General features: G+C 44.5%; 1 long non-coding RNA gene and 1 other non-coding gene across 5 annotated transcripts in view; both read right to left on the bottom strand.

The window, feature by feature from the left end:
* Window positions 1-10: 10 nt before the first annotated feature.
* Window positions 11-21,493, bottom strand: part of LOC132671459 (uncharacterized) — a 39,324-nt gene continuing 17,841 nt past the window's right edge. For 3 of the 4 annotated variants that reach the window (XR_014138082.1, XR_014138079.1, XR_014138080.1), the window contains 2 exons: window positions 5,589-5,739; window positions 11-4,633 (listed from right to left, as the gene is read on the bottom strand). This is a non-coding gene — a long non-coding RNA (uncharacterized LOC132671459). Of the gene's footprint in view, window positions 4,634-5,588; window positions 5,740-17,680; window positions 18,552-21,493 lie in introns of those variants that run through there. The other variant, XR_014138081.1, reaches the window with a different exon arrangement.
* On the bottom strand, window positions 6,906-7,069 carry LOC144617330 (U1 spliceosomal RNA). Its single transcript, XR_013557741.1, has one exon. It is a non-coding gene; the product is annotated as a U1 spliceosomal RNA (small nuclear RNA).

The following is a 21,493-nucleotide window of genomic DNA, read 5'->3' as shown; positions in this document are numbered from 1 at the left end:
CTTAGGATTTGCCTTTTCATCCCCCAAAGTCTGGTGTGCACCCAGGGACGCTTGCAGATGTGGCTGTGCACTGAGCCCCTAAAATACGGGAGGTCAGGAGTCCGGGTCCTTGTAATGGCCAGGCTGGGAGAGAAGAGCTGGGATGAGAAGCCAGGCCAGCGGCTCCCTTCCATTCACCTCAGAAACCCAAGGTCTCACTTCAAGCGTTTTCCTCTAAAGAGAACCTGGGACTTGACTTTGTCACTCCTTTCAAACAAACAAACAAACAAACAAACTTTGAAACATACCAAAACAGTTGCCAGAATGGTCACATCCTATATCCCTCACCCAGGTGCACCAGTTAACATTTCCCCACATTTGCTTTCTCATTCTCGCTCCACATGTACAGACAGGACTTGTGCAGTCATCTCCAGATGATTGTTTGGTCTGCGGTTGCTCCTTTGCCTTGGGCAGTGTCCCGCAAAACCAGCCTCTGCAGGACCTTTCCTCCAGGGCCAGGAGAGGGCTTTGTCCTCTGGAGGAGAGCCCTCCTGTTCCTTCAGGAAGCAGACACCTGTTCCCTTCAGGCTGTAGAGAAGCTTCAGGCAGGCAGGCGGTTCTTCGGCTCTCCTGGATAGGGCAGGCCAGGCGTGCCCTGTGCTTGTAGGAACACGTCCAGGTTGTCGTGCCCCAGCACCGGCTGCCCTCCGGACTCCTCCTGGTGGCTTTGGTGGGCAGTGGATCTAGGGTGAGCCTGAGCTCTAGAACCCCCCACCCGGGGAGAGACCCTTCAGGGAAGTGCAGCTGCTGCCCCCTGGATCCTCCTGCCCTCCAGGCTCTCCTGCCCTGCAGGGATCTTCAAGGGTCCTGGCCCAACAGAAGGTGAAGAATCCTTTCCCCGTGGTGGGAGGATGAGGGGGAGCGGGTGGGAAAATCTTCAAGGGGAAGGGGAAGTTTTCAAGAGCTTTCCAGGATTGTCTGCCTTGGCACTGTCAGGTAGGTGGCTGCCCTGTGATAATGGTGCTTGGTCTTATCTCGTCCTGTCCTTGAGCTTGTCCTGGCTCCACTCTGAGTCCAAGCAGACACAGGCAACCTGATTTGTGGTGTGTATTCAGTTGAGCCCCTTCCCCAAGTGGGGTAGTGACTGAACTTCTATTTCCAGGACCCAAGGGGGGCGTGCAAGGACGCTATTGATGGGGTTTTGTCCCCCTCACCCTTTTCTTTCTCTGCCTCTGCCCTTCCTTCCTTCTCTTTCTTTTCTTTCTTTTTTTTAAAGATCAAGAGTCCCATGCTCTACGGATTGAGCCAGCCAGGCACCCCTCCTACTTCCTTTCTTGCTGAATCTGTAACCCGGGAAAACAAACAAACAAAAAACCCTGTTTAGATGTAGATAAAATGCTCTCCGTGCACTCAGGTACAAGGGGAAAACATCAAGTGGATAGTAAGGATGAATCTCGAATACGTTTAAACACTTTAAAGGATTTTAATAATTTACATATAATGGCATAGAACATGTTTATATCATGTCATATTTCTAAAGAGGACTTTTTGTGTGCATCCGACTGGTTTAATAGTTGTGGCCTAAAAACTGTTTTATGTTGTCTTCCAGGTTTTCTAATAATATAGAAAATATTGGTAGATATATTCTAGTTTATACAGGTCTTGGATTTATTTTCTCTTCAAATTCCTGGTGACACTTAGCCACCTAAATTTCCTATATTGGTTTTACTGGCCCAATAAGCGCACTTCAATTCCAATAGTATTTAAGGAGTTTATACAATATGAAATTATGTGTTTCAGTACATTAAAGAGATCATATAAGATTTGTAAATGGAGAGTAAGTCTTAGAAGTCTGGAACTCATAGTGACTTAATTATTCTTACAATATTTTGGGGTAAAAGTTTTTAGGTATTTTATATTCTTATATTCCACATTCATTTCTCCATTATGTTGAGGTCAATTTGCAATTTTAAGATCTACTGTTATCTTTACATTCTTCCAATGATATTAAATTGAGTTAATTAATGTATCATTTTAGCCTAGAGCATTTCTAATTAAGAGCAAAATAAAAAAACACTTTTTTAAAATAAAATTCCTTTAATATTTATTCATTTTTGAGAGAGAGACACAGTGCCTGCAGGTGAGGGGCAGAGAGAAAGGGAGACACAGATCTGGAGTAGGCTCCTGGCTCTGAGCTGTCAGCACAGAGCCTGACGCTGGGCTCACTCAGAACCGCAAGATCATGACCCGAGCTGAAGACAGACACTTAACCGACTGAGCCACCCAGGCACCCCAAGAACAAAACACTTTTAATATAATGCTGCTGCACAGCTGCACATATTTAGACATCATATAGCGTAGCCGTGGGTAAGAGGTTAGGAGGAGGTGTGGAGATCTTGAGGGGATATTGGTGATACCCTGTCCCAGGCATAGTCAACCATTGAATCCTTTCAACAGACCCACCTCATATCACTGTCCTCATTTTCCATGTAAGAAAACTGAGATCCGGAAAGATTAAGCAACCTGTCCAGTCACTCAGCCAGTGAGTGGGATTGGAAAGCAGGAATTTGGACTGAAGACATCCTGGCTCCAGAAGATAGGCTGAGAACCACAATGTTTATACTCCTCCTACTTTTAAAAACCGCTAAAAATGCTGGACAAGAAATTTAAGTCTATATAAATTCTTTTGAAAAAACACCTAGGAGGAACCATGCAACAGGCATAAAACTATCCGAACATCCTTATGACCCCACTGCCTCCCGCAAACCCTTCTTATGCCCACAAGTGCTCCCTCAAACTCTCCAACTTAAACACACTTCCTGCCAGAACCAGGTTTTCCCTCCCCTTTATGTTTTCCTCTCACCTACCCCACACCTCTTTCGTATCTATTCTGTTCTTTCACTTCCAGGACATTCATTTTTTAAGTTTAAAACTATGAAAAATAGGGGCGCCTGGCTGGCTTAGTCCATAGAGCATGCGACTCTTGGTCTCAGGGTCTTGAGATCAAGCCCCACCTCGGGCATCAAACAAACAAACAAACAGAAGAAGATAAGCATTCATCCGTATCCCACCAGCTGGAATTAACTACTTCTAACATCTTTACATATTTTTCTTCAAATCTATTTTTAAGTTGTTCTAAATTTTTTGCAAAAGCTATACATGGTAAAATTACACAAATGGTAAAATGCAAATGATGTACAAAATACGTATATGTAAAATTTTGAAACAGCTTAAAATAAAAAATAATTTTGTATGCATTAGGTAATTACTAATGGAGTCATATTTGATAAATCTATAGGGAGGATATATTTACAAATATTCTTTTATAAAAAACTGAGCTCTTATACAGCCTATTTTTATTTGAAAATATTGAGTTTAATAGGGCATGAATTTCACGGAAGAAAAAGATACAAAACAAATATGGTGGGATTGTTCACTACATGAGTGACAGTTTTCTAAAAGAACTTTCCAAGGCTAATTAATACTAATTAATTACACTTCAGACACTAAAATTGGAATGATTTGTTTTTAAAACCAAATGTCTTAGGGTGTAATTTGTAAATAATACAATGGATCCATTTCAAGTTTGATGAGTTTTGACAGGTTGGATGTACCCAGGCAACCACTACCCTGTTCAAGAGCAAAGAACATTTCTATTGCTCCAAAATGTCTTCTTGTGCCTGTTTGCAGCCAATCCCCCACACCACCTCATGTCCCAGGCAATCAATGATCTAGTTTTGTCACTATGGCTTAGTTTTGCCTGTTCTAGACACTGACATGGATGGAACCACAGAGTATGTGTGGGAGGCCGGGCCCCGGTGCCAGGCTGAGACCGGGTCGAGCAATGGTTCCCTGTTGACTCAGCCAACCCGGTGGTTCCCCCTCCCATTCCCCCACTTTCAAGGGCATACGAAAGCCTTGTCAAGGCTGAGAAAGTTAATTCCTGAAGCCTGTGGTCTGCGGGTGTTGGCAGTAATGTTACCTCCCCTTTTTCTACGCCGAGTCAAATAGAAACATACATGGGAACTGTGTTTTGCTAGCAATCTATCAACAAGGTCTTGTGACCCGTTCAGAAAGTTCACAAGGTACACAGAACTAAAAGTTCTGGCTGGCAGTGATCATGTGAAACCTGTTTATTCTTAGAATGACCTGATCCATAAGAGTCTTATATTATAAAAGATTGTGTACAGCAACAATAAAGCCGTCACTTGGGCCATCAGCCCATGGGACCCTCCTGTTCCCAAACTGTCTTCTCTTCTCTCTTTTTTTCTTACATTCCCCTACCCTCAGGACCCTGATCTCGGTGTTTGTCACGCCGGTCGCAACAAGTATGTATTCTTTTTATCACTCAACATGCTGTTTTTGAGGTTCATCTTTATTGTTGCCACATATCAGGAATCTGTTCCATTCCATTGAAGAGTAGTATTTTTTTGAATGAATATACCACAATTATAGCCACTCATCTTTTTTTCCAAAAATTCTTTTAACATTTATTTCTTTTGAGAGAGAGAGAGAGACTGAGTGCAAGCAGGGGAGGGGCCGAGACAGAGGGAGACACCGAATCTTCCGATCCGGAAGAACATCCATTCTGCTCATCTGCTCTGCTCAGAGCCGGATGTGGGGGCCTTGAACTTAGGAACTGCGAGATCATGACCTGAGCCAAAGTCAGACACTTAACTGACTGAGCCACCCAGGCACCCCCCATCCATTCAGCTCTTGATGGGCATTTGATATGTTTCCAGTTTGGGGGACTGCTATAAACAAAGTTGCTATAAACAAGTCCCTTGGTGGGCACGTGTTGTATAAATTCCATTTAAAATTTTTAATTTTTTAATACTAATTTATTTCGTGAATGGATGTTACACTCACAAATACAAGATTCACTCAAATGTTACAAAAAGTGTGAAGCAGAAGTCTATACACTTTACACTTCGTAATTAAGGGTTAAAAAGCTGCTCTTGGGTAGTTTCCTATTAGGACGTATTTACTATAAACCGTACACTATGCTAGGTGTGCTATTAGGTTATCTCACGTATTCTATGCAATAATTTCTCTATGAGTTGCTTAATATTATTATTTTCATATTTTTCTTGCAAAATTGGCCTAGCAATAGAAGGGGTTGGTTGAATGTCAAACAAAAGGCAAGTGGTGGAGCCAGGACTGGAAGGGAGGCCTCCCAGAGGTGGTGCTCCTCACCACAGACTGAACCTAACGTCTTCGTAATAACCTCAGTGTTTGATAGGCTTGGCAACCAATATCCAAGCACTGGTATCGGTCATTGCTGTCTGCTCAGAAACTCCTCCGTCAGGGAGCATAACAGTGCTGACAACGGAGACGGGGGAAATCTGTTAAGCACTCTAGAAACCCAAGTTTTCTCATCAGTAAGGCACTGCAAGTTGACTTCAGTCTTGGTTCAGATATTTTGTATTTGTTTATCCCACTGTTGGAGAGAAATTCAGGGCTCTTCATCAAACTAGGTCAGTCTGTAGGACCTACGACTTCTACTTTCAGTGTCCTCAATACTCGAGACGCATTCCAGTGTACTTTTTTAGTCTTCTTTGGACCTGCCCTTGTTTGCATACAACCCCTTCCCCAACTCTACTCCCTACCTCCAACTCAACTCCTGCTCCTAGTCTCTCCAGTGGTCTCAGCAGCTTCTGAATGCTGTTCCTGAGGTAGCCACCAGGGAGGCTTGATGGTTCTTCCCGCCATGGCCCTGCCGTTTGTTTTTGGCCAAGTAGTTTCTATTTGCCAGGACAACTGTGGATCAGAAGTGAGCAAGTTAAGAAGACATCCTGGGAATTGGCAAAATGTGCACGACTGTCAACACTGGACCTGGTTGGTTTTCTTATAAACCGGAGTTGGATATACCACCGCAACTGCATTTTCAGACAGGGAAAATCTAAAATTACTTACTTGAGAGCTAAAAAAAAAAAAAAAAAAAAAAAAAAGTTACTTACAATTCTTGCTGCCCTCTTATTAAGGAAGTTTCCTAATTTGCCACACGACTGAAGAGTGTCAGGTGCAAACTGGAGGCTGAGAGAGAGCTAGTGTTTTCGTGTCTATAAAAGGTATCAAGAAAGAGCCTGAGAGAAGAGATGGAAGGAAGGGAAAACCAAAGCCAGAAATAGAAAAAGCTGCTTTGGGGTGGGAAGGATGAGTGGGTGGTGTCTCTGGAATTGGCTAGTAACGGCTTTAAGGCGTAAAAGCAAGACAGACACCAAACAAGGAAACTAACGCTTAAAAAATGAAGTCTTAGGCAAGGTTAGGTATTTAAAGAGTAGGACGCAGCAAGGCAGCCTCGTTGCAGCCTCTCACAAGAGGAGAAACTGGTCACCTTTCACTCCCAAGACTGTCTATTGTAGGTTTCTGGTTGGATCACAAGGCTTCCGGCCAAGATTCAGGTCTGACTGCGGTTCTGATTTGCAGGGAATAGAACATGTGTAAAATTCAAAGCTGTTTCCTCGCGTAGCCTAAACATGTTACATACGGAAATGAAGCCGGACCACGGTACAGGCAGTTTCTCCCTAGCTTTTGGAAGTGTGTGCACCACGGCCTTGGCCTACGCAGCACGAACCACCCACAAAGAGTTCCTTTCAGCCTGTACACTAAAAAAAAGCACCTACGAAAAATCACACCCGTTCATGCGAACTGCGTGCACTACGGTGCCTTCACACATGTTATATTCATAACAAACACACCTTTGACCTGAATGTACACGCAGGAGTACAGAACTTCCGTACCCCAAAACACCAACACGTAAAGCCACAAAATAAAACAAAGGCAAAACTCAAAAAGGTAAAAAGCTTGCGAGGAACCGTAGCAACGCGTAGAAGCGGAAAAACCACACCCAACCAGCTTGATTAAGCCAAAACACCACACCTCAGAACAGCACCCTCTTCTCTGTCTTTGCCACCATGAAAAATCAGGGGAAAGCGCGAACGCAGTCCCCCACTACCACAAATTATGCAGTCGAGTTTCCCACATTTGGGGAAATCGCAGGGGTCAGCACATCCCGAGTGCAATGGATAAGCCTCGCCCTGGGAAAACCACCTTCCTGATCATGGTATCTCCCCTGCCAGGTAAGTATGACTTCCGCCTCCTCCGCCCCACTACACCCTCTCACGCATGACACTCTCTACACACGGTCACTTCCGTCCACACACCCCCGAGCCTCCCTAGGACTTCCACACACGCAACACACGCACTTGCAACCAACAGTCCTGAAACGGCTCCCACAGCACGCGAGATCATACGCTATTTAAGCCGTAGTTACCGAAACAGCAGCCCCTGCGCTCCCGTATTTACATAGCACACGCCCTATCCGTGACGTCACGGGAACGCGCCTTCCCTCCAGCCCATGCCTCGCCCTTGCCCCCTCCTCAATATAGCCAGCCAACCCTCAGGAGGGTGAAATTGGCTTGTCCCTCTTTTCCTCCAAGTGCCCACCTGCTGGGGCAGAGGGTGTGAGTTCTGAACCTCCGGCCGGCGGGGAACCTGTCTGGCAGGCTGCTGGCGCCTGTGTACCTTTCTTTAAATAAATAAGGCCTTTTGCAGCGCCTGAGTGGCTCAGTCCCCTTAGGGTCTGATTCTTGGTTTGGGTTCTCTCGCTTCGTCTCTCTCTGCCCCTCCCCTACTCACAAGCGCACATGTGTGCGCGCTCGCGCTCGCGCGCTCTCTCTCTCTCTCTCTCTCTCTCTCTCTCAAAGTAAATAAACATTTAAAAAAATTACCTTTCAATGTGTAGGGCGCAACATTTAGGACTACAAAGGAAAGGGTTCCTTTCAAGTTCGGTGAGTTACCTCTGCGATGCATTTCAAAAAATTTTTGAAGCTATCCGGTATCGAAAGAAACTGAATTTATGAAACTAGACACAACAGCCAGGTGACTGCAAACCAACCCTTCTGTTTTTACCCCTATTGGTGTTCCAGGCTGGAAACCCAGCTTCAAGGCTATGTGAACATTAAAAGTAGATTCTATTCTGTTGCTCAAATCACAAAACATTTACTGAAAAGTTCTCCTCTGGAAACGGTAAGGCAAGGGCTCTGTGGCCACTGAGGCCACTGAAGGACATGGCAACAGGGATTAGGTGACGGTGTCGCAACTGAATGTGAATCAAGTTTGATCCAGACCCCATTCCCTGAATCCTGGCAGCCAGACGCACTGTCCAGGTGCGAGTGAAGAAATACTTTCCAGAGAATCTGACCAGCCTTGTAACAGAAACACCATGTCCGACTCCATATTGCTTCTATTTCCCTTGCTGCTGCATCTTACAGCTTAGAATTATCTGCTTGCTTAGCTCTACACTGGGCATGTGACAGCTAAGATTTGCAAAAGCTGCTTTGCACCTGAAATCTACCTCACCTGAGGAGACAAGGAAGTAGGTACAGAAAGGACTATGCTCTGTTTAAGATGTACAGGATCGACATGACCAGATTCCTGTACACAGAGATCACCTGACCAAGGACAAAAAACCTACACGGCCTCCCTCAGATGTCTGCAGATGTCAGCCACCTTTTGACTCCAGCCCCCTCCCACTTCCCCCTTTTGCCAACATAAAAGAAACTTGGATTTCATGCCAAGAGGAGATGGTTCTTTGGGAGAATAGTCCACCATTTCCTCGGTTTGCTGGATTTCTGAATAAAGTCACTTTCTTTGTCCCCACATCTTGCCTCTCCATTTGCCTGTCACACAGGGAGCAGGAGGAGCTTGGACTCGCTAACAGCCTGAGAGGAAAGACGTGGCATCAGCCTGTAAGGGATTGCCTGGAGAGATTTGGCCTTAGGTACTGCAGTCGGGGAAACAAACTTCAATATAAAACTGAGGGCAACTCCCAAAGACGGCAAGGAGAACTGTGGATTTACAGCCAAAGGAAAGAGTGAGGGAGTCAGTGACTGGCAAATTGCTACAAGGAACTTGTTTAGATATCAAGGATGGGGGGATTCTTGCTGGAACTGGGCTTGGAAGGCTGAGGACTAGGACTAACTGAGGGCCCCAGGAGCCTGACTTAAGTTAGTCAAGGAGGGAGTCCTTGCCAACCCTACAGTGACGCTCCTGTTAAAAAGCAAAAGCCAAGCAAGAAGAGCAAAGGCTTATTTATGCAGGGCTTGCGTTTTTGCAGAGACTGAAATGAAAGGAAGGCAGAGGAGTGGGAGAACTTTACAGTAGAAAAATGGGAAGGCTTCAGGTGTGCCCTGATTGGAGGCCGTTGGCATGGGTAAGCTGTAGGCAGGTATTAACCTTAAAAATAAAAGTTATCTTCCCAGCAAAAATGGGCTTATTTGGGAACAGCAGAGAAATGCAATCCAGGACATTCATGCTATGGCAGAGCCACAGGCAAGCTGAATAAACAAAGGAGGGGAATATCACTAGATGGAGGAGAAGGAGGCAGTTGAGAGAGGCTGTTTTGAAGTAAAGTCCATTGGAGAAAAGCAAGAGTTCAGGGTGATGACTGTTTCTCATTGGCTCCCTCCGCGGGGGGGTGGGGAGGGGGTGGGGGGTGGTCCTCAATTTCTTGTAGGAGATGCAATATACATTCTTCTTCCTACTGGGGCCTGTCATTGATGACTCTTTCCCGTTGAGAATTCTTCTGTTGGGGTCTACAATTGGCAATTCTTCCTTTAATTCGTGTTGAGTGCTATAGCTCCCCCTTCTGGCCTCCCAACTCCATTCTAGTGAGGTTTCCCGTTATTAATTTTCACACTGACTGACTAGAATTTAGAGGTATCCTGTGAGGTCGGTGGGGGTGCATACCTGGCTTTCTCTGGTTGGTCCTAAGTTGGAAGCAGGAACAAACACGAGGGAAATTATCAATTACCAAGTCCTGGCATTGTGGATGGGTGTACTGGCATGCTCAGACTGTTCTAACAGAACACCACAGACTGCCTTAAACAACAGCCATTTATTTCTCACAGTTCTGGAGGGTGGGAAGTCCAAGATCCAGGTGCCATCAGGGTAGGTTTCGAATCTGGCCAAATATGCTACCCCCAAATAGGCCACTTTGGCTTAAGGATTATTTTCAGCGAAGGGCATGCTCGAAAAACAGATGCAAGAGTGCTCTGACCTCCTTTCCTCTTCCTAAGAGCAGAAGATAAAACTGCCATGGGAAAGATGCCCTCCCTATACCAGGAGGAGAGAAAGGTTCTTGTCACCAGATTTAGGAAGTCGAGGCTGAGAGAAATCTATACAAACAGACCTTGTTAAAATAACCCTGATCTGTCTTTTGCCTCCTCGTATATTTTGGTTCCTTTTCATAATTACTACTCTTTGCCGCACCTAGTACATGACCACTTAGGTCTAAGTACTTTTTGGATCTTTCTTCTTCCTTGAAAGCTCCCATGTGCATAGGAAGGATGTCTATGTTCTTCTCCTGCTAATCTGTTTTATGCCAACTTAATGCTGAGGCCCGGCCTGAGACCTTAAGAGGGTAGGGGAAAGAGTTTAGCCTTCCCTACAGCTTCCTTCTGAGGCCTCTTGTCATGGCTTATAGGCAGCCCCCTCTTGCCATGTGCTCACAGGACCTCTGCTAAGAAGAGGGGGAGGGGAGGGTGTTGCGGAAAACATATCTTGAGTTTTCACTGGCCCAGAGGTGTTAATCCAGGTGTAGCAGGTGGTGCTGGCCACAGCACAGACACCTCTTTGCTCCGCTAAAAAATAATCAAGAGCTATTTTATTATCAAGAACCATTTTGGGGGTGGCTGGGTGGCCCAGTGGCTCAGTCGGTTGAGCGTCCCACTTCGACTCAGGTCATGACCTTGCGGTCCGTGGGTTCGAGCCCCGCGTCGAGCCCCGTGTCCAGCCCCGCGTCTGGCTCTGTGCTGACAGCTCGGAGCCCGGAGCCTGCTTCAGATTCTGGCTCTCCCCCTCTCTCTGTCCCTCCCCCATTCACGCTCTGTCTCTCTCAAAAATAAATAAACATTAATTTTTTTTTTTTTTTTTTTTTTTTTTAAAGAACAACTTTGGCCAGAGAGTCTAAGGATCTTTGCTGGGCCATTACTGCTTTAGCAGATTCTGCAATATCTTTAAGAATTAAGAAGTTCCTGATCATAGATAGCCTCATTTATTTTTATCCCTTGTCAGGGAGCAGGGATCTGCCAGTAAGAGTGAATCCCGACTCATGAAAGCCTCCTGGTAGGTCCTCTCTAACTCACAATGTAAACAGGGATTCGGCCAATGAGATGTCTCATTTTGCTTGTGACAAGCTAGGGGCAGAATGAGATTTTGTCCTAGGCTTAAATAAAAGGTTGTTCTAAGTTCCAGAGGTTCCCCCCCGTTAGCAATGGTCTGGGGGATAAAGATGAAGGTGTTATCTTTCCAGGCCAATGCCAGAGTAAAGGAAAGGAAAGGAGAAAGGGTTTCATGTTTAGTTCAAGTATGAAATCTTGATCTGTTGTCTTGGGTGGGAGCAGTCTACCTCAAAGTCAACTGCTTCTTTTCATCACTTTGATTTGAAAGTCTCCAGCATCTACACAGGCCCAGGTATCAGGTGGAACGTTTTTTAGCTGTGTGATGTGTACCCAAGGGTCCATGCTTCCCAGTTTTGTGGCAGTATTTGTGGTCAGGGGCACTTGGTTAGATCCCTCCGAATGAGGCTCACGGGCTGTCTTCCTCTGATGACATTTCCAGAATACCCAGTCACCGGGCTACACAGACTGTGACCAACAGAATCTTTTAAATTGGGATCTGGGAAGTCTTCTTTAACCTACTGATGATAGATGTGCCTGAGCAGAAGACACTACAGACTTACAGCAGCTGGTAATCCTAGCACGAGGTGACAAGGGAACAACATAAGGTTACACACTGACAGAATTCTGAGAAGTCTGCAAGGTTTTCGTTAAGGTTTGTATTTTTCCAGTGATACGGAGATTGTGGGGGGTACACGGCAAGTGGAAAACACACTTTCTTTCTTCCTTTCTTTTTTAAATTTTTTAAGTTTATTTATTTATTTGGAGAGAGAGCGTGAGCAAGCATGAGCGGGGAGGGGCAGAGGGCGAGGGGGAGAGAGAATCCCAAGCAGGCTCCACACTGTCAGTGCAGAGCCCCATGCAGGGCTCGAACTCACCAACCGTGAGATCATGACCTAAGCCTAAATCAAGAGTCTAGACGCTTAATCCACTGAGCCGCCCAGGCCCCCCGGAAACACACTCTGTAACAGCTTTTTTTCTTACTGTGGGGGCATCAGCCCATCTGGAAAACGTAACATACCAGGGCGAGAATATATTGATGACCTGTACTAGGTGGCAACTGGATGAAGTCCAGCTGCAGGTGTTCAAAGGGTCCAGAGGGAGGTTTGAGGCCTTTAGAACAAAAATAGCTTTTCCAGGATTACAGACCTGACTGGTCAGACATTGCTGGTAGACTAATTTTGCAATTTTATACAAGTCTCCCCACACTATGGTAGGTGAAGGAATACAAAAACCAAAATACAGGATTTGTCAGAGAGCCTGGAAGAACAAACTGGCCGTCTTGGTTTTCCACTGGCCCCAAATGTTCTCGTACTTCACAGCCGTTGTTCACTCAACCTTACTTTTTCTGATTCAGGAGCAGATTGCCTGGCATGTGATGGGGCGTTAGGATGACAAAATCCTGGCAACGTGGGGCCATTCTTTGCGGAAGCAGAATGGGATTTCACCACCTGTGTCATCATCTTTATAGAGTCTGTGGCTATTGTCTTGCATTTTAGAAAGGCTCCATTTCCCTTGAGCGGCTCAGGTCATGTTCTCACAGATCGTGAGTTCGAGCCCCGTGTCAGCTCTGTGCTGACAGCTCAGAGCCCGGAGCCTGCTTCACATTCTGTGTCTCCCTCTCTCTCTGCCCCTCTCCCACTCACGCTCTGTCTCTTTCTCTCAAAAAGAAGTAAACGTTACAACAACTGCTTTAAAAAAAATTTTTTTTTTAACGTTTTTATTTTATTTTTGAGACAGAGAGAGACAGCATGAACAGGGGAGGGTCAGCGAGAGGGAGACACAGAATCTGAAACAGACTCCAGGCTCTGAGCTGTCAGCACAGAGCCCGACGCGGGGCTCGAACTCACAGACCGCGAGATCGTGACCTGAGCCAAAGTCGGCCGCTTAACCGACTGAGCCACCCAGGCACCCCCAAACAACTGCTTTAAATAAAATAAGAACATAAAAAAAAATTTAGAAAGGCTTCCATCTCTGCTGTTTTTCTGCTTGGGCCCCACTTCCTCATGTTCCATATTTTGCCTCTGAATAAGCCAAAGAAGCCATGTTTCCACTTCAAGGGGGAAGCAAGAAAGTTAATCATCCTCTGAGTTTTGTCCTAGGCCCCAAATACCTGTTAACACCCGAGAAGAGCCAGAGCCCAAACATGTTCCAGGACATTAGCTTCCAACAAACCTTAGCTGATGCTGGCGTCAATAGCCCTGCCTTCGGGAATTTATGGAATAACTCCTATTGTTCGCCTGGCAGTCACCTTTGTTTGGACCCTACCTTGGATTCCTGAAGAAACATGTACTCTCCACTCTTCTCCAACATAAACCCCTAGCCCCAAGCAACAACGAGACTTTTTCTCCTTTACTGAAGTCTCAGAAGTCTTTCTGAGTCTCCCAGACACTTGGTCTGCTAGTCTCCATCTGTCACTCACCCTGTTCAATAAACTTTATTTTCACTTTCTCTGGCTCCTGTTTGATCTCGATCCTTCGTGAAACCAAGGACTCTCTTGGCTAGTCCTGTGGGACCCTCCCCAAGGTCTCCGGACCCAGCCTGCCTGCATCACCAGCATTCTTTAGATTTGCAAATTTATAAATATATTTTACACTTTCCAGAAGCACTTGCCTTTTTAAATTTTCCTAATGTGGCACTAACACAATTAAGTATCTTTTAGTTTCTCTGTAATAAGAAGCCAAAAGTAGATAAACCTATTATTTAGTCATTAATGTTTTGGTATTTTGTCTTATTTGGAAATGGTCTAGATATTTAATGAGTTTAACTTATCGTTTAACCCAACTTAGCAAAACTGTAAGGTTTTAGGTTACCAAAAAGAAAACTACTTAAGTAGACACAACATGAATTTATTTGGCTAAAGTTGATTTTACTCCAGTAGAGCAAAAGTTTTAGATTTAATGCTGATAACTCTAAAGATGTGTCCGTTTTAATTAAACCATCAACCTTGGGGTGCCTGGGTGGCTCGGTCGGTTAAGCGTCTGACTTCAGCTCAGGTCATGAACTTGGGGTTTGTGTGTTCGAGCCTTTCCAAAATCCAGAGTCACTCTCAAAGATAGCCAAAACAAAGAGCCAACGACTTGCATGTTCCAGGCAGACAGAAAGCCTAGCCCAGTAATGCAAAATCAGACAAACAGGAAGACGATAGCTATCCGTGGGACAGAAAGGATCAATATAATGGGTTTGGATTTGAAAAGAAAGGGACAATGTGAAACTTTATTTTTCTTAGTTGGGCACTACAGATAGAGATCCAGAACTGATTCTGGTAAGAATTTTCACTCTGGGGGCACCTGGGTGGCTCAGTCGGTTAAGCGTCCGACTCTTGGTTTCAGCTCCGGTCATGATCTCATGGTTTTGTGAGTTTGAGCCCCCCACCCCCCATCAGGCTCTGCGCTGGGATTCTCTCTCTCTCTCTCTCTCTCTCTCTCTCTGTCTGTCTCCATCTCTGCCCCTCTCCTGCTCACACTGTCTCTGTCTCTCTCAAAATAAATAAATTAAAAAAAAAAAAAAAAAGAATTTTTGCTCTTCACTGGCTTCTGCCAGTTTTTTCAGGACCCCCTCCCTCTGCAGTATCCTCAGAATCTACCAGTTTCCCCTTGCCTATTTAAAGAATTATATAGCAGTTTACCAGAAAATCCCTCACAGTTTCATCAACTCTGGGAGGGGCCCACAGGGGCCCTCCTTTGAAGGTAGGTATAGGGAGTATCTGTAAGGCCATTAACTCGGAAGGCTTTGGCTTACAGTTGTGTGGTCTTTTCTGAGTGGAAAAGCAATTGGGACAGAGGATCAGTAGAATGAGTCCTCAAAGGAGGACAGAGGGGAGCAAAAGGAGTCACATCAGTGTTACAGTCTTTTGTTTTAGGTACCTCTTACATCCTTTTTCTCCATTAGCCTTCTGCAATGAATCTTTCAATGAATTGGAAGGCTTCTGGAGGTTTTTCTTGCCAATTAACACAGTTATCCCATTCTGTTTAATTTGAGAACCTTTACTTTTAAGTGCACTTCTTAAATTGTCTTATCTACTTGGAATGTTCCCCGTCGTGGCCATTGTAATTCCAAGTTGTTTTTAGTAAAATTTCGCCATTTCGACAGATATGCACAGCTCCTGGCACCATAGTTTTTAGACATAAAGTAAGCAGGTGTGCCAGAAGGTGGCGTGCTTGACTCTTTAGAATTTAAGGATCCTATTAGCTAAGCCCTGTTCACACAAAACAAGACAAACGTAGGCACTTCAACACACCAGCAGTAACCAAAAGATATTACTGGCAAAGAGAAGGCCCTGCACACCACCAGCGATTCCCAACATGGACTAAACCAGTAGACTCCAGTAAATGGAGACTGTGGACTGGAAAAGGAGACAGGACTCCAACGTGTACTTGTGGACTGAACGAAGGGCTAAGGACTGCCACTCTGTCGGAACCTCCCGTCAGTCTACACTACCCCACGACCCCTAGACTGGGAAACCAGTTAGATCAATAGCTCGAACACACACACAAAAGCGGAGCTCAAGCCAAGACAGACTTACCAGTAGTCCTCAGAAGTGGCGAGAAAGGCAGTGAGCTCACAAGGCACCATGCCTGTTTCTCATTGTCCCCGAATGCCATCAGAAGTACACTTTGGATCCCTATGCTGCACCAAATCTCTTAAAAATACCCAATTCAACCTAGTAAATTTGAAGATCTAATTGGCTTCATTAAATGATTCGTGAATCAGGCAGCAGCCCATCTAGCAAGTATAGGGGAACTCCGCGGGAAGTTAAACAGGCAGAAAGGTTTTTAAAGGCGGAAAGGGCATAAAAATCAAAGAAGAAAGGAACTTATTAGGGAGAAATGCATGATTTAGGCAAGGCTGCCCTCCTAAGGGGAAGAGGGAGGAGTGTACCAGTAAAGTTCCTAGTATTGACCAGGAAATTCCATGTTGACGGTTACAATATTAAAGGTTACATTTCTGGGAGGTTGAAACTGCAGTTAGGTTAGGTGGGAAGTCCTGTCTTACTGACTTGGGGCCTTAACCCAAGTGATGCCATTTTGGGCCCGTTTTGTTTTTGTTTTTGTTTTTGTTTTTTTAATATACTATTGCCGGGTGAACTGGGGAGACCCGGGGTCCTGGGGCCTCCTCAATCCAGCCAGAACCTGAAGGAGTTGCCAAAGGTTCTTGGTCTTGTCAGGAGAAGGAATTCAAGAACAGACATGTAGCACAACAGATGAGTAACAGAAGCAAAATTACACTCCTGGAGATATGAGAGCAGCCGAACTTGAGCTCAAGACAAAGAGCGCCAGTGAGAGTGCTAGTGACAGAGGGAGAGTGACAGCGGAGGGGAGTGAGAGCCAGAGCCAGGTGAACTGCCACACCCTGGGGGTTGGGTTTCTCTCTTTCATTGACAGTTATTGACTAGGGGGGCGGAATATTTACTGTTTGGTCCAGAAGCAGGGTTTCCTTTTTTTTTTTTTTTTTTTTTCCCCCTCAATTTTCCCATCCTGGCTCCCACCATCTTGGGCCTATCTGGTTTGATCCGGCTTCTTGTGGACTGCCGCTGCCAGGACAGGCCTCTGACCTCCCTGACAGCTGGCCAGCACTTCCTCTTTGCTGACCTCCAGGTGTCCTGTTAGAACTTAACTACCTGCCTACTCTAACGATACCGAAACCAGACAAATGATCCAGGATGTTGAACTGGTCCGGGCTTGCTGACCAGCTCCTCAAAAATCAACCCTGGGGGAATTATAGAAGGAAGGAAGAAACATGCCTTACAGGAATTATAAAAGACTTCTAACCCTCCATAGAGACTGAAGGCCTTTTTGAACTGGTGTGTGTGGAAGGCTGATGTTCAGAGGTAGCAGTGAGACATGATGGAGAAAAGCATGTAAGTTCTGTTCTTGCATCTCACTCCCACAGCACCGGCTCTACCATTTCTTATCCCTTCAAGAAAGAAATGATCAGTGGCACATATTCAATTTGCCAATGTGGCAGGGGCAGTTTGAGATCTGGGACCCTACGTAAGGTTTGTTGAGGAAAATAGTAGATGAAAACAGGGGTAGGCAAACCTGATGATCCCTGGGTTTTCTTTTTCCAGAGTCTCCTCCTCCAAAACTCCAGAGCTGATGATTATCATGGCTTCCCGCCCGCCCCCCTCCCCCACCGTGCTGCTTACCAATAAGCATTAAAACGATGCACTAAATAGATTTTTCCCGGACAGACTATAAAACAATAGTAGTGAAAATGACTTTATTGTACATGCTGCTCTACACTCGGGGACTCATCCTTGATTCTACCAAGACCATCAAAGACTGAAGCCCACCTCTACCCAGTTCCCCTCATCACCCTGTGGATTCTTCCCCACAAGTCTCCTCCTTCCTGGGGCCCCTCATTTCTTCCTCTCCACTGGGGTGTCTGCCTAGCCCTCCCTGCGGCTTGTCTCAATTTGGGAATTTCATTTCTTGATCCCCACTCCATAGTGAGACGTGGCCCAATGGTCTGCCCAAGTCCAGCATGTGTATCAGCGACCAGATGACTCTATGCATTCCAGGGACCACCAGAAGAAAGAATAAAAGGAACACTGGCTTTAGACCCAAAGATGCAAAAACGTCAGAGACAGACCCGTCAGACACACCCGCACGTGAAGGACATACCTTCTCCAAAGTCCCTGTTCACACAAATTCCTCAACGTCTTCTGCCCCGGAAATAACCCACTTTCCTCCCCTAATGGGGCAGCTGTTCCCTGAAGGTCAGAAGCCCAGAGGGACCTAACTTGCCTGAGCAACAGACAGACAGTTCAAAGTAAAACTGCTGAACACACTGCACTGGCTGGGAATTGAACCCAGGCCTCCACCACTGAACCACCAATGCTCCCCCAAGATGTGCTGTACTAGGTCAAATCAGAAAGAGTCACCGGAAGGACTTGGAAAAAGCAATGGTAAACTAGATTTTCACAGTACTCACTGTGGACAACATGGTCAAAAAACAAAAAAGACACCCAGAGCAAAGGCTTGCATAGGAGATTTAATGTCCGGCAATGCTGTGAAGTTTTGGCTTCATAGCCAAATCCAAATATAGGATTTGGAAAAGTCTAATTCTGAAGTCGGCTCTTTACAAGTTGATAACAGAACTCTGTAGAAAAACATCAGAGATTCATGTTGTTTCTGGTCTCTGGTCCATATCTGCCGTGGACCCATGGAAAGTTGATTTTCACTTGCTGACATTCTCTTTGCCCACCCATTGCTTGGTGGCTCCCAGACCCTTTCTTCCAAACTTTGAGATGAATACCAGTTCTCTCCCCCAAATAGGTGGTCAGGACCCAGTGACGGTTCAGGAGGCTGGACTGGTGTGTCTAACTTACTCCAGAAGATCTGGGCGATAACTGAGTTTCTCTCCCTCTATGTCTCTTTTGAGTCCCTGGAAAAGGGCAAGGATTGAATCTTGCTTTTACATTTTTCTGCCTGACACAGACCTCTATAGAAGCAAAAAAAAAAAAAAAAAAAAATTCTCCTAGATTTCCTCCCTTCATCACATGTTCTGATCTGGCCACCCGGAAAGGTTGGTTCAAGGGGAAAAAAAAAAAAAAAAAAAAAAAAGAGAGTAAATTACGGGTACTTATAGATGCCAGGATATTACCCCTCTATCTAATTTAAAACTTTCTTTGCTTTTTACCCTTGTCTGATATTCATGTTTCACTCTTTTATCCTTTTGTTTACAATTGGCCGGGCATAGATTTTTCATACTCTTAATACTTAACCCTTTTCTAATATACTGCTATATCTGGAAGTTATTTTTTTGATCCAATCTGAGAAAATTGGATCCATTATAATCCGCAGTAATTGGTGTTGTATTGGGGATTCCTGTCATAGTATTACTTCCACCACTTCAGTGTGTGGTTTCTGTTTTGCTTTTTAATTTAATTTTTTAATTTAAAATATTTATTTATTTATCCATCTATCTATCTATCTTTTTTCTTTTTTTTTTTTTTTTTTTTTTTTTTTTTTGAGAGACAGCGTGAACAAGGAAGGGTCAGACAGAGAGAGAGAGAGTGTATCCCAAGCAGGCTTCACACTTAGTGTGGAGGGTGTAGGTGGGATTTAAAATAATTTTAAATGTAGATTGCTTCACTTAAAATCTATTCCATCCTCTTAGCTGAAGAGGTTGAAAAACTGAAAAAACTGTATTTCTCAGACTCCCTTGCAGGTTGGGTTCAGGATAGAAATGAGATGCACTCAAGAGAGTTGGCAGAAGTGAGGAGAGGCAACCTTCTCACCGCTGTTGCTGATGGTAAGTAAGTCAATAGGGTTATGGAACCATGAGTGTTTACAGACACTTTTGGTTGACAGTCACATTCTGGATTCTAGTCACTAGTTGAGTAGGTGTGAAAGGTGGTGGTATTGGCAGAGTTGAAGCTTCCTGATTCCAGTCAAGAAGGAAAGCCTCAGTTTTCTATATACCAATGCTTCTACTACTTCTTGCGCCCAGGGGTTGCAGGGAGGAGATGAGGACAAGGGAGGAAAGCACCTGAGCAGAGCAGAAAAATATTCTCAATGTTTATAAATAAAAAATGTGGAGGGGCGCCTGGGTGGCTCAGTAGGTTAAGCGTCTGACTTCAGCTCACGTCATGATCTCATGGTTTGTGGGTTCGAGCCCATGGTTTGTGGGCTCTGTGCTGACAGCTCAGAGCCTGGAGCCTGCTTCAGATTCCGTGTCACTCTCTCTCTGCTCTTCCCCCGCTTGCGCTGTGTGTCTCTCTCTCAAAAATAAAAAACAGGTCTCTGGGAGCAGGTTTCTGGGAGGTCATATTGTTGATTGGGTACACCATGATTCCCTAGTGTTTAGTATTCCCTAGCCTACTATGTTCAGGAGATGAATCTGAGAAGACTCCAAAGTTTAAAAGTCAAACTTCAATAACTAAAGCTCCTAGGATTATAGTATAGTACAGTATCTTAAATATAGTATAGTAGAGTAAGTATAATATAGTTGATATGATATGATATGATATGATATGATATGATATGATATGATATATGAATGATATGATATGATATAATACAATATAACATAATATAACATAATATAATATATTAACAATCCTGGGATAGGAGAGATTTCTCAGAGAACAAAATTGGCTTAACCATAAAAGAAAAACCATAGACAAGTTAGATTTCATTAAAAAAACTTATGCTCATAAAAAAACTATAAAAAGTGAAAAGGAAAGCCATACTGGGAGAAGCTTTTTGAAATACATTTATCTAACAAGTGACTCAAATTCTGAATATAAAAAATGCTTAGAAGCCAATAGTAAAAAGTCAAGTCATCAATCAAAGGAATCAAGGCTCAGGGTGCCAGGTTGGCTTAGTCGGAAGACCATATGACTCTTGATCTGAGGGTCATGGGTTTGAGCCCCACAGGGAGCACAGAGATCACTTTAAAAAAAATAAAAATTTAAATTTTTTTAAAAAAAGGAATCAGGGCTCTTTGGAGAAATGGCTGATTTTGGCACTGGGGCAGGAAATACACAGGGAGACCCTAGAGCGTTTTGCAATACCATAAAATAAGAAAGTACTAGAGAAAAAAACAAACTCCACAATGATGGGGGTATGCCAAAGGAAAACAGAAATCAACTGAAAATGCTCACAGTGGCTGAAACTGAAACAATCTGGGCAACAAAATAAATAAAATAGTATTGGATTATAACCCCAAAATATAAAATAAATATCGACATGTCCATACTGATATAAGTAAATAAATAAATGAATAGGGAAAACAGACAAATGTCCCATGCAGAAGTATCCCAAATTAATGGAGATACTCCACCCTCCTTAAAAGTGTGGGCTACTCACAGTGACTTCCTTCATCTCATGGGCAAAAACAGTGATTTTGCAGTGGAGAAACCTAATAAACACTTCCTCGGCCAACGAATCAAGATTAGCATCAACAGTGGTAAGTCATGGTAACAGTACATACTATTAAGAAACAAAACTCAACCGAGTAAATTTGAAGGTTGAATTAGTCTTTTTAAGTGATTCATGAATCACAAAGCATCCCAACCAGCAATCAGAGGGGAGCTCTGCTGGGCTAAACCAAAGGAGATTTTTAAAGGCAAAGAGAAGGCAGAGAGAATTAAAGAATGGAAGGAAGGAAGGAAGGAAGGAAGGAAGGAAGGAAGGAAGGAAGGAAAGGAGGGAGGGAGGGAGGGAGGAAGGAAGGAAGAAGGAAGAAAGGAGGGAGGAAGGAAAGAAGGAACTTATTAGCAAGGAATGTATTATTTAGGCAAGGTTGCCCTCCTAAGGTGAGAGGAAGGGGTCTATCAGTAAAGTTCCTAGTAGTGACCAAGAAATTCCATGCTGACTGGT

The sequence above is a fragment of the Panthera onca genome, chromosome C1 (assembly GCF_046562875.1).
Source record: "Panthera onca isolate mPanOnc1 chromosome C1, mPanOnc1 haplotype 2, whole genome shotgun sequence".
NCBI classification, from domain to species: domain Eukaryota; kingdom Metazoa; phylum Chordata; class Mammalia; order Carnivora; family Felidae; genus Panthera; species Panthera onca.
The sequence above is the reverse complement of the archived record's forward strand: the minus strand, read 5'-3'. Positions and strand labels throughout refer to the sequence as shown.